Here is a 15,393-nt window from a genome sequence, read left to right as displayed (position 1 = left end):
CTCAGTTTGCCAGCAAGAAAACTCCAACCAAGTGCAAATTTAACTTGATGTCTGTCGTGCACGGTAAATAAATGTGGATTGTTGAACAAAACAGTCACAAAAGTCGAGCTGCATTAAAACCATCGCCATTGATTTTCCCTGAGGAGGTTGCATGGGCTGCAGGGGAGCATCAACATCATGGACGACTGTTAACATGCTTCCAAGCCGATGGTTATTTATGGCCTCTACGTTGATGACCCCTACGATTCTTTCCCTTGCATGAAATTCAAATCTTCCGCCTGGAGCAAGCTGATGCATGTTTGCGCAGCTCTTTGCAGTTGATGAACTTCCACTTTTCGAAGTAAACTTGTCTCTTTGCGAACAACTGCATGCTTGCTGAAAATCATTAGAACTGACCTTGATGGTGCAAGCAACTCAATTGGCCAGACCATGAAAGCGGGCAACTGTAAATAAGAAAGACATGTTACAAGCATGTAGCGTTCTACTCTGCATCTGGACCGCATGAGGTTAGCAAGATTAGGGGGGGTCATCGACAGTGGACTATGGCTAGCAAACTGAGAGGCAATTAGTAGATTCCAAGCACGGGTTATCCAGGCGTCACCATAGAAGTATCTATGAAAACAAGAAAGTAGAGCTACAGATGTTGGGCTCGTGAGCAATACCAAGGCCTTGACGCCAACAATACCTGGACAAAATGAGGTGAAGAAGAGGTATGCATTGGGCGCCGCTTGATGTAGGAAATGGAGTCGTACCACGTCAGTTACAATCGAGAGGCTCACATACAAGGTGATCATCATGATGCTCATGATGGAGAAGCGATTGGAGTGGCAACTACTACCTCTACTATGAGTGAAACAGCAGCAGCGTATGGTCATTGATGCAAATCCCTCGTAAGAGAGAAGCTCCTCATGATGCAGCCAAAACTGAATTGCACATAGCATGGGCAGAGAAGCTAGGGCGACCTGCTATCGCTGAAGAAACATCAGAAAAGCCCATAGGCTGCGTGACATTCTCTTCTTGCTGGGCGCCTTACTACGACCTGCCATGGCGAAACTCTACAGAACAGGCAGTGAGGATGCTGAGAGTTGTCTTCATTGTTTGAGAAGAAGAAGGGCTGGGTGATAAGGGGAGCAACAGAAATGTGGGAGGTGCAAGGATGTTGCAGAAAAACTCCCTGCAAAGAGACAGTACTATCTCGCTCTCTCTCATCCCGTATCAATGGCGAACTCCATCATGAATTGGGGAACCCAAGAAACCCAAGAAGGATTCCTAACTGCCCGTCTCCTCCACCAATATGGTGTACACACAAAACGGGACCAAACTAGGCTTGCCCCCTCTATCGGAGAGCAGCTCCTTATATTAAGTATAGAGAGTTGGTTACAACCATAACGTGTCCGACCACACTAGGTGGCCGGACTCTACCTGCACGACCACACACCACATTATTAACAATCATCATTGTATCAATAAAAATGAATAAATCAACGAAAAGTATCATAGAATAATTATTCTATCAACGAAACAACGTCATGGTATCACTGATAATAACCATGCTATCAACGAAACAACATCATGATATCACTGAGAATAATCATTGTACCAACGAAACAACATCATGGTATCATCGAGAATAACCATGGTATCAACAAAACAACATCATGATATCACCGAGAATAACCATGGTATCAATGAAACAACATCATGGTATCATCGAGAATAACCATGGAATCAACGAAATATCATCATGGCATCACCGATAATAACCATGGTATCAACGAAATATCATCACGGTATCAACGAAAATCACCATGACCAAAGTACGTCTAACAAAACATCATCATGGTACCATCAAAATCACTCTGGTATCAACGAAAGATTATCTATAAAACGGTGTAAACTATATCTCTAGAAGAATAATTATACGAGAATCAATGAACGAGTATATCATATAACAAAAGATCATGTACCAACAGTAGCTCGATAGAATTTGGACGATCATCAACGGCTCGGCTGAATCGGAACGATATGTAACTGGCTTCTGCAGCAAAGTTACGTTAGTAACAAATATATGATTGATAAAGAGAAAATATAATTGAGAAGTTTTCAATTATGAGGAAAATCGAAAGCAAAAAGTAAAATTTTGCTTTTCAAACATATTCGCAGTCCGAAACGATAACCCAAAATCGATGCAGAATTTAGAGAAACTTTATTCTGCAAAGTTGTAGACCATATCGATTCCGATGGCTCAAGCAAATAATTTTTGCAAAATCGTTTTTAATCATGAGAAAAATAAAAAAACAAAACTTGAAAGTTGCTTTTCAGGCATGTACGCAGTCCGCCAACGATAATTCAAAATCAATGCAGAATTTGAAAAAACTTTCTACTGCAAAGCCGTAGATCACATCGATTCCGGTGCCTGTAGTGGTAGTTTCTGAAAAATGGTTTTGAATCAAGAGAAAAATCAAAAACATAAAATGAAAGTTTCTTTTCAGGTATGTACGCAGTCCGCAAACGATAACTCAAAATCAGTGCAGAATTTGAAAAAACTTTCTTCTCCAAAGTTGTAGACCACATCGATTCCGGGGCTTTGGTTTTTTCAGAATCGTTTTCAATCAAGAGAAAAATAGAAACCAAAAACATATTGCTCTAATACCATGTTGAAACAGAGAGAGAGCACTGGAATAGAACCCCAAAGTGTGTAGAATACACACATGAGATGATGTATATATAGAGGGGACGTTGGTGCCATACATAGAGAAGCCATATACTGAGTAGCTTCACATATAAACTCAACACTTTCTCCTAATTTCCTCTCCCTTCACAACATTTTGTTTCCACTCCAATCTCTTCCTTTGCCAAATCTAAGTTCGAGAGAGAGCTTCTACCTTTTTCTTTACTTAATCAAGAGAGAACAAGAGAGAGATTGGATCCGAGAACCTTCATTCACCTCCTTCCACTGTTTCTCCTTCCCTTCAACTTCTTTGGCTTCGACGTCCGAGATTCTCTATTCGTTCACCTTCCCTGCTGTATACTTCCTCGCTCCAAGAGAGAGAGAGAGAGAGAGAGAGAGAGAGAGAGAGAGAGAGAGAGAGAGAGAGAGAGCAATAGAGAGCCGTTATCAACTTTGAGATCTTTGTTGCACCCTCCTCCACCCTTCACATTGTATGTCCCCTTCTTCTCCTCCCGTTCACCCCCTATCCCCCCCCCCTTTGCATGTCTACGAGAACTCTCTATAAATATCCTCCCCTCACTAAGAAACGACGGCATCGTCGTTTCTAGGGAGCTCAAAAAATTTCCCTACTAATGTGGCATGCCGCCTCGAACAACACCAAAGTCACACAAAATTGCACCAAATCTCTATGTAGTGACCTCTCGAATGCAAATTGCTTCATGGTCATGCGGATCCGAGCACTGTAGAGCCCAGTGCGAGCTAATTTACCTCCTTCCTTGGTGACCATGCTGCCCTCGCCATACTCTCTTTCATTTTTTTCTCCCTATCCACACACATGGTGTGTGTTATTTTCAAACAGGCGGCCAATTCTCCTTTTTTCTTTGGGCGTCCCTAAGGACCATTGCCTTGGGCGGCCGATTGTCCTTTTTTTCCATAAAGGCACCCCATTTTCCATACACGTTAACCAAGGCATTTCCTCACATGACATCCTTTCATAACAGCCCTCGATTGACAATATCATCGTGAGTTTTGTTGCTCATGTCAATATTTTGGATATCGCCACAAGCCGAAAAGATGAAAGTATAGGCGATTGTTTGAGCCATAGCCATTATGGGCATAATCTTGCACTGCGCTCCATGAGAAGACATTGTCAAACTCAAAGCTCATAAAAAACTTCATGTGCTTCTCTATGGGCACTATATTTGACTACATATCAACCTAGGCATTTCCAATGCTAGTGGGCATATCCTGCTATCAATAGTCTCCAATAACAATATTCGCACAACATATCAACGAAAGCATTTCTTGTCACAACAAATTTGGCATAAATATCGACTAAGGAACTATCAAGCACAACACATTTCTTATTGCTTCTTTTTTATTTTCATATTGGGCATTGCCAAAGAACCACTTTATACATAAATCTCAACCACGGTAGTGCATAACGAGCACAAGTTCACCAACATATCCAGCAATCAGTGCACTACAACAGATGACATTCCAGGCAAGATTCATCTTGACCACTTATTTCCTTTTTAAGTGCACCATATTTGAGTACCGCGTTGAAGCATGAAAACTGCCAGATGGCACACTGATCGAGATGACCAAATTGGTATGGAACCAACCTTCGGTGAAACTTCAATGGGCCATATCTTGGTAAATAGGGCTCTAAATGGCGATCTAGAAAGACCAACATGCTCCACATGACGAGCACTTTAGGCCCATGAATTCACATAAACTTTGACTCTTTATGAGCAGCTCTCCAATCCGGTATGGATATGCAAACCATCTCAACTTAAAACTGCTATAACGTCTTTACTGTAGCTCCAATTGACGAGTCATAATGACAGACATGGAGAGAACGTCAAACACTACAAATTTGGCTCGTAGGTAGAAACTCATTTTTGGGCATCGAAACCCACATTTAGCATACATCCCAGTCCTCTTGCTTACATAACAGTTGTTAACATTGTTCATAAGTACAATAAAACTTCGAATATGTATGCAAATTTTCATAATTCACCCTGTGCTTGCAAAGTGGCACGATAATGTGTATTACCGAACCCAGATTAGGTGGTTAAACATTCAAATTTTTGTGTTTCCCCTTGTTTTCCTTTTGACAAAATTAAAGAACATTTTATAAACTTTTAAAAAAATGATATAAAAACATGAAACAATGGCTATGTGGATAAACATAAAACTACAAAGAGCCTGGTCAATCCTTAAGTTATGCTTGGCTTTCAGATCGTGTGAGTCAATGAAAACTTTGTAAGGATTCTATAGAAATTGTTTGGCTAGACCTTGAACTTATTAAGTCCAAGTTTCACTTTAGTGAGAAGTCTATCTGTCAGGTCGAATCTCGGAGATAATTTTTTGGATTTGAGGTTAAAAAACCCAGGTCTAGCATTTGATCCACGTCATCAAGGACAAGATATGTAACCGTGCAAAGGTTGGTTTGTCTACCATTTGGGTATGCTCTTCTTTCTTGGTGACTCCTTTGTTCCTGCATCAAAGGTGATCAAAGTCGCAAGTGCCACTGTTACCTTTTGTGTGCTATGTAAATCATTATACTGCTTCTACTTGATACATGACTTAATTAAACCTTGACAAACCCCAGTTAGTAACTTTTTTTTGAAAAGGGCTTTTCTAACATCATTTGGTACAATAGATGACCATCTATGAGCTATCATGGTCCATTGGTCCCCAAAACTCATATACATGATGTACAGGGTACGTGGATGTCTATCATGGCTTCAGATTTGAAAAAAAATTGCATCTTTGGCTAGGGGTTAGACTTTACAAAAAAAAAAAAACCTTAGCTTGTACTCTCTATGCATAGCCTCCTGACAAATTCTAGCTTGATTTGGACTTGCATTTAGCTTTACAAGCTTAATTTTTTGAATTTCAATCTCAAGAATGAGTAATGGGCATCTCTGGCACCTTATGTTCTTGTCAGTACTATTAGTCCCTTTTAATAGTTAGGCTTCATGAAGTCATATCTAGGATAGAAGATTAGAGTATAAAGATCTATTTCCTATATAGAGCCTTGTAGTCGCATGAAATGTCTCATAGGAAACTTTACACTTGATGGCTGCTTCTGTCTAGTCGATCACCAATTTTCCATTACCCATTGTGCGTATGGATTTTAAAACATGCTTCATGGAGTGTCGTCATTTTCTTCCATCTTCTTCTGTTTGTGCTGTTCAGGCATCTCTTTGGTCAGTTCTTCATATGGATTATGGATTTTGTTTTGTTTTCCTCAAGAAAATCTCAAAAATGACTAAATAAACCAAAAATCAACTCAATTTAAAAAGTAAAATCAAGTTAATAGAGTTCTAAATGCTATGTACATTGTATATATGTCCCTAGGAGGTCATATATGACTTTTCTCCCTGTACTGCTCTTGTAATTCTACTATGAGGGCATATACTCTGAATTTTGTCAAAAAATTATCACAATCAAACCCAAAAATTTAATACAAGTCACAAAACATTTCCCTCTAATATTCATATATATTAGGTCCACATTTAGAATGCCTCCCTCCCTCCTATTTGAAGTCCTCCTTGGCAACAGAGTATCACCAAGGGGATGTGTTGTGCTTGTGCAAATAAAAATTGTGCCTATGCAGGCCTTGCAATGTAGCCCTATTATGCATGGAAAAATTTATGCTGTGCAAAATGTGGGTATAAGAAATTTTCTTATTGGCATTTGTTGGCAAGTCCTCCTATTCTAAGCAATGTGTTGGTCTTTTAAGCTCCCGTGTCGTTTGCTTGATTGAAGCTTGTAGAGATTTTTTGAAGGCTTGCTTATCTGTTTGATGTTTGTTCAATATCCAGTTTAGCCTTGTGGTTACTTATTGTATTTGGCATTATTCCTGAGAGTGGGTTCTCTTTTAACTATACTGTAACTGTAGGAGGAAATGAAAGAATTCAAGCAGTGATGCAGTAATAGTAGTTTTATTGGTTTCATTTGGGACCCACTTCCTTGTGACTACTAGATGTTTTGTTGATGTTGCTCATTTGGGAACCCATACTTGTCTTTGCTTTGTTTGTGTTTGAAGATACTTCTTTGGGATCCACCTTGTCTTTGTGTGAGTCTTCAACGGTCTTTGCTTTAGCTCTTGTACTCTTGGTTGTGGATGAGATTCAGGCGTCAGAGTTGATCCTTTAACACTAGTTCTGTAATTGGGCAGTTAAGTGTCCCGAGACACTAAAGTGTCTTGTTTTTCTACCAAGTTTTGGCAATTTATTTGTCAAGCTAGAAATAAGTTTTTTACACCTTGCTTCTACCATAGATTGGTTATGAGGGAAAGAAAACACTGGATTTTTTTCCATATCAAAATACAATCTGTATGGAGAGAATTTTGGTATGTTCTAAGACATAAATTTTAGTAAAATTTCAAGTTGTTTTGCCAAAAAAATCATAAAATTATGATATCTTTTTGTAGAGATGGCCTTTTTATGTTTATTAAAGCCAAGTGCTAGCACTTAGTGTTACAAAACAATGGAATTCACTTCAAAGATAAGTTTTCAAGTCACATGCAAGCTATAGAAATAATTTCATACTTGAGCACATGCTGAATAAGAGCATAATTTTGGTCTTCCAAAGGTCCCCTCATGAAATTGGTACTATTCTAGTGCAGTTTGACAACTACAAATGACTTTATATGTTTAAACCAAGAAACTACGTATTTTTTGGGCTCCCTAACTCAATTAAATATCATTTCTTGAACTCTATCTTGAATTTTGTATCGGGAAAAAACTCTTGAAAATCTTGAGTTCTCCATAATAACATTGAAACCATGGTTTTAGGCACCCCAATTGTGTATGTACCACGTACTTTGATACATTTAGTTGATCTACATGAAAAGTTTGATATTATTTGAGGTTTTGAATGCTTATATATCAAGAATGAAAATATGAAAGTTTTCTCTTATGCAATTTTTAATATTTAAAACGATCCAATAATTACTGCATACGAAAGCCCTCCTACTTGCCACCTTGAGTGCTCAATGGAAAGGGCAAGCAATGTATCACTTTCTAAAACTCACAAATACATCAGAAAAATATTTTTCTTCGTATACAACGATATGCTTGAAATGACGATATCAAACACATGGAACTTTCCATTATTTTATATACTCCAAAGTCAAATTTTTTGTACATGAAACTTTCAATTATCTATAGCAAAATTGTGGAAGAGTCACCTTAAATTTTCTATAAGGTCGCTTCTTTTTTTTTGAGCTTATAAAAATGATTTCTTCAAAGCGTCAATCGCAATCTTACGAAGGTCAAATTGATGAGTATAGTTCTTGACCATGATAGATTCTAAAATGCAAGGTTATATTTTTAAAATACCCTCTAGCTAACATATTTACACATATCAAGAGGGTTTTCTTAAATAAACCATCTAATGCAAGTAGCATTTAATTTAAATTTGTTAAAAAGGACACTTAAAGTGTCCTATTTTGGTACCAAACTAGTGTTAACTATTTTGGAATCCAAATAAATTCATGCCCTCTCTGTGCTTCAATCAACTTCTTTGCATCCCAAATTTGAGTTGTGGAAGCTTGTGACTGTGGGATCTGCTTAGCCGTTCTTGCAGACTTTGATTGTTATCCTTTTGGCATTGGACCTTGTGATTTTTCATCAGAGATCTTTGTCTTCTTGATCCATGTCTGCTTTTTGCCAATGTGGCTCTTTGGTATCCAGATTTGTCAAACTTTTTGTTCTTACTTGTTGTTCTTTTCTTTTGGCCTTCCTTGGTTGTCACGAAAGGTGATGATGATAGTGATGACCTAAGTGCCTGGTAGCGGATGCCATAAGAATCGTCACTGTCAATGCTATCCTCATCAAGGTTTTCTATCACTTTATATTTGTGGTTTAGCAGTTATGGAAAGTTATTGTTTTCTTACTCTTGGTTTGTTGTTTTTAGGATGAATTTTCTATCCATTTCAGTAGAGCTTTGCTATCCCGTTGACATGGTTATCTTGTTCTTGGTTTATTCTTTTCTTCATGTATGGGAGACACGTACGAGGGTGCTTGTTACGGTTGTGTTTCGGTTGAGGATTTTGGAATCCACTTCTGATGTACTTTATTCTTGTAGTGATGACATTGGATCCTAGATCTTTGATCTGGATAATCATAAAATCGTGCATTTGTTAAAGTGTTGTTTATGTCACCTGCTTGATTGTCTGGATTTCCATTTTCGGCATCTTCTTGAAGCTCGAAGTGATCTATGGAGTCATAGAACTCGCCGTCTTCCTCCTCTTTGTTTCCCTGGATTACACTCACTGCAAAATAAGGAACAACATCATAGCCATCTTCATCACAAAAATTTGTTTTTGTGGACTATCTTGAATAGCGCGCACATCCAGAGTAGCCAAGATGTGTTCTGAGAAAATGGTTCCCATCTTCTGCCTCATAGTACTCACCTACCTTGTTTAATGGAATTGATCTAGCATTTAGCTGAGGCATTTCAAGCTCTTCAATCCCTTCCTCGATTTGAGTCGTTGGTTTTTTAACACCAAAAATCTCTAGTAATTTTCCCACATTAGCCCACATGTTTGGTAGTATTCTGAGCAACTCGGCAAATGTTATCGTACACGTGACTAATGTTGACAGAATGTCTATCAGCCTTTTTAAATTGATGACCTTTTTGGAAGACTGTTTCTCTGAAGGGACTGCAACAACCTCTAACTTGACCTCATACTCTCCTGTATATGATAGTAGTGCTCTTATCGAATGGGGTTGATTGTCCATAGAATTTACATATCCTTTGTCCCCCCCAAAACAATTCCACTTATAGATCATTTGAGATATAGTCTTAATTTTCTCTATTGGTGGAAGAGACACTCCTCTTCCATCACTCGTTTGGTTTACTCATCTACTTATCTCATTTTCTTCACTGGCCTCTCTAACTTGTTTCCACAATTCATCAAGACCATCTATTTCTTTACAAATGTCAGGTATTGCTATGTGAAATCCCTTGAAAAGTTATCCGTGGTGCTCAACACTATCCTTGGCTCTGATTCAGGGTTCTTGAGCTTTGATCCATGCTTGCGACTAGAATCTGGCTATTTTTGTTCCTAGTTTGGTGGGATTACTGGTGTAGGTGGGACAAACATCACACCCTCATGTTTTCTAGCTTGTGGTTCTATTAAAGCTTGGGTTGTTTGAATCATTCTCTTACACATTTCAAACTTTTGCTTTTCTAGTTTTGCACAGGGATATGTCATCTATCAATGTTCTTGGGTTTGGTTGTTTTTGAGCCGTGTTTCATAGGTTTTTAGGAGGGTGTCTAATGGCCCATTAACCTTTTCAACCAACACTGATCCTCCTGAACTAGCACTTCTTGGTTTCTAATCTGTGGATGGTCCTTCATGAGGTTGAGATGTCTGCTGAAGAGAAGGTGCAACCATTTCCTCATGTTGTCGAACCTTCTCTTTTAGCCTAGGTAAGCTCCTCAACTAAGGATTTTTTATCTTGTTCCCTACGTGATTTCATCCTAGACTTTCTAGCTTTCCAATTGTTTCGTTTACTCTTGGTTTTTTGACTTGATGCATCGGTCTTTAGATCACTTGTCGTTGGACTTGCGTTGATTTACATTTTCTCTTTCTCTTGCTTGTCCTCAGCTTCTTTTTGAGTTTGCACTCTTGTAACTAGTTAAACTGGTACATCATTGTCATTTTCCGAGCTACTGGGTAGTTTTTTGATTCCTGAGACATTTATTGTGATCTTTATGACTCGGTTTCGGTTTTTGGAAAATTGAGGATCGTGTGAAGGACACCACAAAGACATTTATTTATCTGCGTGATCTAAGGTAGAATGAGTTTATTGTCACGGCTTTTGTGACATTTTGGTGGGAATCTTCTTTCTTGTGTGATAGGCTTTAAGAATGCTTTGACTATATAAGCCTCTATTCACAATGAACTACAATGTCCTTTCTTCCATCTCATACCTTGTTTCTTCAAGTTGAAGCGGAGGAGGCGGAGGTTGTCCCAGCCTCACCACTCCATGTGTTTCTCTCATCTTTTGTCGCTTCAAAGGGCACCACCCACTTTGGTTGTTATAAAACATTGTTGCCTGTACTAGTGCTTGTTTGTTAGATGCTTCCATCATCTGTGTGTATCTCATGTCTATAGGTATTCTAGCACCAGGTAGTAGAGGTTGTTGTCCTAAGACAAGCTGTGGTCTTGCAATTATTACTGGACCTAGTGAATTTCCCGTAACGTATCTGGGTGGACCTAGTGCATTTCGCGTAACATATATGGGTGGAGTAAGTGCTACTAGAACAGGTTTTACATACCTCTTCTTAGCATATTCCATGCCATAGTAGCACTCTTCTCTTGTATGGTTTGTCCATTTTCTCTCAATTTTGCACCAATTAGGCTCCCTTAGGTCAGCATTTATAAGAGGAGCTAGCCTCTTGACCAATTTGTTAATAAATGTTTCTTTCGATAGGTGCTGTTGGTTTTGTAATGAACTTGCTCATCTGTGAATCTTTGTGCTAAGAGGATGTGTCATCCTCTTGACTCTTACAATCATTTTCTTTATATTTCTCATAGCTATCAACCAAATAAAAAGCTTCTTTGATCAACTCGTTTAGCCTCAAGCTCCTTATCCTATGTAGATCCTTTTGAAGACCTGCATGTCTCGCTCCCTATATAAAGATCAACATTAACCGTGCTTGCATAGGTAGTTCAACTCTCTGACAAAACTTGATGTATCTCTCATGCCTTAATGTCGTTTTGCGTACTGATTCACCCTTTTTTTGTTTGACTTTGTGGATTTGCAAGACCATATTGTGAGCTATGCTTTTCTGCAAAAAATCTTCAATGAATTCATCAAATAGCTCATCAAGAGTCTCAAAATCACGTCTTTCTACTGAGTCAAACCATTTAGTCGTGTCATCTTCCATAATCAGTCCAAATCCTACGAACTGTGTTGCAAAATCCAAAACTTCCTTTGCTCTAATTACTCTTCTGAAAGCGGCTACATGATCTATCGGATCTTTATCTCCAGTGTATTTCCTTTTTACCCATTTCTAGATTTGGGGCGATCTAACTCATCAATTGTCTACAAGTAGCCATGGACTCTTTCAATCCTTCTCTTGCTTTAGGTCTTCCACTATGCCTAGCTTCTACTTCAAAGAGATTATATAGTCATTCTATTGGAGATTGGTCCTTGAGAAGGCATGTCTCCCATTTGTGTGATCACTTCATTTCTCAATATCACTCTATAAGGGAGTCCAGCTGGCTCCCTTCTTGGAATTCTCGTAGGAATTATCGTCTTTGGTGGAGGTATCTGTGGTCCTTAAATGATGTTCTTTTGGACTCTGACCAATAATGAATGACTCGTAGGATCGTTGATTGTTGTTCAAGGTTGAAACTTAATCTTGCAGAGATAATCTAGAGCTTTGTTTTGATTAAAAAGTTTATGAATCCGATATTGATAGCTCAAGTTATGGCCAAAACAATCAATTAGTGCAGGAGACTTCATACACGTATGACGTATACTAACTCAAAATTTCTCTAGAATTTAATTGTAGACTCTCCTTGATGTACTCTAAACACTCCATGTCTCAGTTTGTAATTCTGACACTTTTAGACAGGTATATCAGACCTTTTTTGTTTCTTATCTTAGACATATAAGTTGCCATGTGTGTTCAAGTGAATGGGTATTTTAAAAGTTTAAAAATTTAACAAGATTATATTCATAGAAGATTTTTTTTAATTGATCTCATAGAAAAGCCCGTAGGTATTTGAAGGGAAAGGGGTCATTTTATTATCCTGAGCATGTAATTTAAGTGGTTTGTTCCCTTTGATTGCATGTTATATCAATACTTTGTTAAAGGTGCACCCTCCAAGAGATGTATGCCTAATGCGGTTTCTTAAGCCAAAAGAAAGTATCCAAAGTGACGAGTGCAGGTTCAGGGGCTGCACTATGTTATCATGTTAATGTATAATGTGAGTTCAATAGGAGGGGTTTTAAAATGCAAAAAATCTAGGAAATTTATCAAAGATACATTAAAATAACGGGTTTTTATATTTTGAAAAATTTCCTAAAATAAGGGGTCGTTTTATTCATTTAGACATGCTAAAAAAGGGGTTATATAATACGCTGTGAACGCACATTATATAGGGGGATACTAAATGGTGAACCCCCCAAGAGTATAGGATGGTAGGACCATGTGTCAGAGATGCTATTTAGATAATATTAAATAAAACCTAAATTTACATACTTAAGATAATAAAATGATCCCTTTTTCTTCAAAAACTCATAGCTTTTTCTCTAAAATCAATTTAGAAATCCCTTTAGTTATTATAATCCGGTAAAAATTTAAAAATTTTGGCAATTAAAAACCCATTCATCTAAACTCACCTGGTAGCTTACATGTGTAAGAGGTGCCTGGAATTGTGAGTTTTGAAAGTGTTTTTTGAGAGGATAGGTGCCTTGTGAATGCTCTATGCTATAGAGAGGCTTTCTACTGTGTGCTCGGTGTGTTCCCACATTCCCCTTGTCCATCTTCTAATGCCACCACTAAGAAATTTTGATGGCTCCTATTCAGAAAATTCATGGATTTCTTGCATGAGAAAGTGCGAGACAAAGTGGAAATAGATGGATTGGTGTCATACGAAGAAGCGATGACTCTAAAAAATGATGAACAAAGAAGATTCTGAAGAAGCACAAAACTAGGCAATGTTTGCCAAATGTTCAGTTACCAAATAAGGACGATGAGATAGAAGAAGGGTAGTGCCTGTGTAAGGAGAACCGAGGATTTTGTGGTTACAATGGGATAGAGAGGTTTTGATTCCAAGGATGATAGCTAGAGAGGCTGAAGATGTAGAATAAGTTTTGATGGTTCCAAACTAAACAAGAGATGATTTGTCAAGTTAAGGTATGGTTTTTTAATCTACATTGAAGAGTGCTAGAGATTAGAGGCTACTATTTGCAGATGAGGTCAAAGCGATAAAGTTTGAGGAGATTCCAGACTGCAAGATGGAAGAGGAGATGGAGCTGGGTGATAAAAGATCTATGGATGCAAATATGAGTTGGGAAACAGAGTCATTTCAGTCAAGGTATGAAGAGTTGGATCTCTTCCATGCAAGAAAATATGAAATAGGCATGTGTAAGGAGCAGGGTGAAGTGGATGCTGATATGTTGGATGGAGAACAATTTGAGGATTCCAAGCCTATAAGTGATGATATGTAGGTAAGGATGGTGTGTGGTGCCATGTTGATGTTCATGTTAGTAATAAAATGGTAGTGGAGTGTTTTATGGTGGTGTAACAGGTGCCGAGTTTTGTCAAAGGGATTTGATGGACTTGCCCATGGTAGAAGACTAGGATGATGTGATAGAGAATGTGTTTCTCTCTTCCTTGGTGGATCATGATGCCATGGTAGAAGAGGTGGTTGGAGATCAAGTAATTGAAACTGACAAAAAATATGTGTTGATCAACCTTGAAGGGCCAATCGTCAACGAAGGGTTTCATGACGCTGGAATTGAGTGCATTGCAAATGAGGAGGAGAGTGTGGAACCAAAGATAGAGGAGTTTTGAGTGAAGCAAGTATGCTCTATGATGCATGGAGATTACTAGGTTAGGGCCAAGATTTTCAAGGAGGTACGTGGGATATGGTTGAAATATATGTTGTTGAACACAATTGTGCCAAGGGATTTCAAGATATGGACCTCAATTTATATGGTTTGGAGGGTGGGTGATCTATGTTAGGTATGTTTGTTTAGCAAGGTGTGACCGTGATGGTGCTCTGTTTCAAGATGCTTGTATGTATGTGGGTATTGGGAGCATTCAGAAGATGTTTTTGGCAGTCTATGTGTGTGATTGGTTTTATGCATTGTTTGGTGAGGCATGATGGGACTCTATTGTAGGTGTATGAACAAGATCAGTTCCAGGTGTTTGACACATGTGGAAGCTAGGCTATGAAGTAGGGGGTTGGGCAGCTCGCTTGAGCAAAGGATTCAAGTTCCAAGAGATAATATGTGTACATATGATAGGTGTTCTGTGGTGTAGATAGTGTTTGTTTGGGGTTGCAAGGTTTTAGTTCAATAAGGCTATGTGTGCTTGAACATAATTTTTTAACAAGGGGGTTTGACAACAATGGTGCAACCAAAGTTGTTAAGGGATGGGAAGTGTACTATGTAAGGCTATGGGTGCATGCTAGTGTAGGGAAAAGTGTTAGAGTAGGTGCAAAAGACCTAGGGAAGCACATGCTAGTGATAATGTATGATTGATGTGGCACTTTAGGTCAAAAAGGGCTCAAAAGGAGGCCAATTGGGTTGGAAAGTCCACATGTCTAAAGTACTAAGTTGCTGCTTTGGTTGAGACGACTCCTCAAATGGAGCTATAGAGTGAAAGATATTGAAATTTAAAGGTGGAGTGGTTTGTAGATTCTTGACTGACAAGGCAGATGAAAGTAGATGGTTGACGCTAATATGAGTGGATAGGGCTGAAGAGCTCAAGCTTTTGAGCATGCCGATCTTTTTGGATCATCAATCGGAGCTCTAATGTGCAAGTTATGGCCAATTGAAGATTTTTTGGGCGGGCACATGTCAATTTGACCACATTGAAAGGTGTCCCATCTTGTGTATTTTGGACCTTGCCAAAGTATGAGAAGATAGTGTTTGATGTATGAAGCCAACAAGAGTTGACAGCTCAAGGATCAGAGATGTGATTGCCAACTTACGGCCTCGTGAATTTTGGGA

The 15,393-nt window shown here is 38.6% G+C and overlaps 1 pseudogene; it reads right to left on the bottom strand.

Moving 5' to 3' along the window:
• Nucleotides 1-612: 612 nt before the first annotated feature.
• On the bottom strand, nucleotides 613-1,095 carry LOC147442912 (uncharacterized; annotated as a pseudogene).
• Nucleotides 1,096-15,393: the final 14,298 nt, after the last annotated feature.

Source organism: Adiantum capillus-veneris, chromosome 14 (genome assembly GCF_014529385.1).
Source record: "Adiantum capillus-veneris isolate H3 chromosome 14, ASM1452938v2, whole genome shotgun sequence".
Taxonomy (NCBI): domain Eukaryota; kingdom Viridiplantae; phylum Streptophyta; class Polypodiopsida; order Polypodiales; family Pteridaceae; genus Adiantum; species Adiantum capillus-veneris.
The sequence above is the reverse complement of the archived record's forward strand: the minus strand, read 5'-3'. Positions and strand labels throughout refer to the sequence as shown.